Source organism: Octopus bimaculoides, chromosome 6 (assembly GCF_046866305.1).
Source record: "Octopus bimaculoides isolate indiv1 chromosome 6, ASM4686630v1, whole genome shotgun sequence".
NCBI lineage: Eukaryota > Metazoa > Mollusca > Cephalopoda > Octopoda > Octopodidae > Octopus > Octopus bimaculoides.
This window is the reverse complement of record NC_142933.1, coordinates 71,902,343-71,906,379: the sequence shown is the minus strand read 5'-3', so window position 1 is coordinate 71,906,379 and position 4,037 is coordinate 71,902,343.

The window sequence follows — 4,037 nt, the reverse complement described above, 5'->3', positions numbered from 1 at the left end:
AAAATTACTTCTCATCTGATGATTACGGACTTTGATAATGATGTAATGTTCTCATTCTTTTATTAAAAGATTACGTAAGATACAGTTGTAATGAGCTGACAATTAGCCAACGCATGTTATTCATTTGATTATACATACATACGTACATACATACATATATATGGTGCTGATTAGTGACTTTAATGACGTATATATTTCTGCCTTTAGATGGTAAAATTGCGAATTAGCACCAATATTATTTATAATATACATATGGTGTTGATTAGTGCCCTTGTTCACTTTAATGACGCATATATTTCTGCATTTAGGTTGTAAAATTGCGAATTAGTCACCCTTATTATTTATAATTTTCACTTTTATTGTTTATGAAATCAGCGTATGATTTCAACGGAAATCTTATAAACTGGCAGGGCGAAGTGAGTTTAACCCTAGGCGCAGTGAGAGCTACCGATGAGCATTAAGGTGCGTGAGCATCAAAATGCGAGATCATCGATGATCTGGCTATATCTGCGGCCGCAGAGAGATTGCTTCCCTTGTCAGTAATTAGGATAGTGCTTCTGTGGCTATTGAGTTGTTTTGGCTCTCATTTCTAGCAATACTGGTGCTGATTAATGCCCTTTGCCATTTTAGTGACACACACACACACACACACACACATATATATATATATATATATATATATATATATATATATGATCTGCGTATATAAACACATTTTCACTAGCATGCGCAGTAACCATCCACACACATACACTAATCCTGTAGACCCAGTCTTTCCTTGGTAGAATGTTGACCTAGTGAAATTCCTTCTCTGCTCTGATTTAGGAGGGCCTGCAAATGTCTTGGATATTGTTTGTTCCCGAAAACCTAGCAAGCAAACCAAGACGAAAACGTAGTTAGAGATCGCTAGATTCGCAGTGAGCCATCATCCTGACAATTATGACTGTGATGTTTCAAACTCATGTAAATTGAAGGCGGGAACTGCAGAAGAGAAAACACATATAAGATATGTTTTAATAAAAAGCGTGTTCAAACTTGATCTGAGGAAGAGTGGGAGTATTATCATTAAACAGGAATAGCTACTTTATTCAGCAAGTCAAAGTTGTTTTTATTGCTTTGTATATTGTCTGTTGTCGAAATAGCCTATCTCTTTGCCGCATAAGAAATCAACGACTGGAAACACAAAGAAGTTTGTTTTTTTTTCAGAAATTTAAATAAAGGAATAAATTAAATTATACTGGCGGTGCTCCAGCATGGCCGTAGTCTCAAAGCTGGAGCATTTAAATGAATAAAAGAATAAAGAAAAATAAAGAAAGAAAAGAAATGAAAAGGGAAGATCGCTAGTGCATGACGGCTTATATACTTCAGCATAAAGAAACTAGCTGTAAAGATTTATTATTTCGCAAACAGTATTGCTCAGTTCAGAAATCAAGGTGTCGATACGTACGATTTCTGTAATTCGCCTTCTTGTATCCAGAGGCTTGCCTTTAGGTAATAATAACCAAGTTGTTAGGATTGCAAAACGTGGAAACTAGATATTCCAAAGCATTTGAGTGAATTCCTCACCTTGCCTTTAATTATTTATTTGTTTTTTTTTTTGTTTTGTTTTGTTTTTTTAAAAACGTCTTACAATGTAAGGGAACATAGGAAAAAGGTATTTGTTATAGCTATCAGCAAGCATCTTTGAGAAATTTATTGAATTGGTAGGAAAATATGTTTTTAATGCTGCTTTTGAAGAAATAAAAAATATCAAAATATTACTCAACAATATGGATTCCCCTCTTACACTGATCAACTAATATTTACTGTCCAATTTACTTGAAGATAAGAGCGTTTTATTAAGGTCATCTTCATTTTTATTTTTTACATAGAAGAAAGAATGTAACAGGCACTATTGTGAATTTCCTTTATGAAAAAACTATTATCGTCAACCTGCTATGGTCAGTCATAAAACAATGCCAGAAAGATGGCTAGAATAGTTATTCCCACCGGTGGGGCCTGAGAAAATTGTGAAAAGTGAGTCAGAGAGTGAATGAGTGAGTGAGTGAGTGAGTGAGCGAGTGAGTGAAGGTATGTGTTGTCATCTATGTATTTTTTGCATGTATATGTAAGTGGCACTTAATCGCTCTCTCTCTCTCTCTCTCTCTCTCTCTCTCTCTCTCTCTCTCTCCCTCTCTCACACATACATTATCTTTCATATACACGTACATAAATACATATGCATACATCCTTTTTGTATGTATGTGTGCGTTTGCGTGTGCATGTGAGAGAGATAAAGAGAGAGAGAGAGAGAGAGAGAGAGAGAGAGTGAGAGAGTGTATTTCTTCATAACATAGTGTATTCTTCATAACATAGAGAGAAATTGATGTTTTTTAATCAATGACTAATTCGGAGAAACATTACTTTCATCATTCCCATATCTTCACTCTCGTAATGGAACACTTTGTAATTTTGGTTCAAATTGAAAGTGTGAAGCTATTTTCAATTTCTAATGAAACCTGGTCATTGCAGATCGGTGTCTTTCAAATAACTATAGCTGGTTGTTGAGATAACGTAGAAAACATGTAAATGAAAAATAAAGCTTATTTGGTAGCTGAAAGATTACTGAATCTTTTGACACTCCTACGTCAAAATTGGCAACGCAGTTTTCGAATGCGTAAGGAACATGCGCACACGCACACACACACACACACACACACACACACACACACACACACACACACTCACTCACTCACACATAAACTGTCTTTTATATATATAGATAAACTGAAAGCATGTTATAGCGATGTGATAAAAAAAAAAACCCATCATGTGAAGAGGTGCTTCTTGGGCTTCTTCGTAAAAGTTCAGAGTTCAAGGTGGAATAAATTTTCCGTGATCTGGATTCTCTGAAGTCTCAAATGATTACATATGCATAATATTACTCATCGATTGGAAACCGGTTTTCTTTTTTCACTGAATTAAGAACAATTGGCCTGATGAGCTAAACGAAAGGTATGTCCGGCCAACGCCAGGGGAAGGAATTTCATACACAAAAATTGTACGGATGCTCGTCATATGCGGGTGTGTATGTGTCTTTATGTATGCGTGTGTCTTTATGCATGTTTTTCCTCCACAACCACTTAACGACCAGTGTTTGTTGTTTACGTCCCCGTCCCAAAACCGTTTCTTTAAGAAATATCAATAGGCTTCGAAAATAATAATAGGTTCTTTTTTTTTTTATTAAATCCTACAAGGCGTGCCTCCAGTATGGTCCATTTTTTTAATTACTTATATGAATTAAAAACAAAAATTGGAATTTATGCTTATTCGAGGCTCGTGTTTTATTGTTAAAAAAGTTGAATTGATTAATCTTCGCTGCACAGTATGTTTATTTGTTTATTTAGGTTTTTTTAAACACTCAAACTGATTTTGTTGGAAATATTAACAGTGATGACTAATTTTATTTAACATTTATTCCTGTGGCCGGTGGATGGGTGGTCTCTAGAAATATCGGAAGAGACTCATAATCTTGCTGAGATTTGTAGTGCGGCCACTGGGCAGTGTCTATGACGTAGGTCTTAACAGTTTGGCCAGTTAAGCGGTTTCAACTCCGAATACGTACAATTTAAAAAATTGAACAGATTTACTTAATGGAGCCTCTACACCTTAAAGTTTATATTTAATCCAACGTCGAGAATGCAATCCCCTTTTTTTTTTTTTTAAATATGAACTTTCAAAATAATGATTTCTTTTATTGGCCACCACGGGGCTTGAAATTTGTGAGAATAGGGCTCAATTGGTACTTATTTTATCGACTCCCTAAAGGATGAAAGGTCAAAGTCAACCTCGGTGGAATTTGAACCCAGAACGTAAAGATGGACGAAATGCCGCTAAGCATTTTCTGGTATAATAACGAGTCTGCCATCTTTACTCTTTTACTTGTTTCGGTCATTTGACTGCGGCCATGCTGGAGCACCGCCTTTAGTCGAGCAAATCAACCCTAGGACTTATTCTTTGTAAGCCTAGTATTTATTCTATCGGTCTCTTTTGCCGAA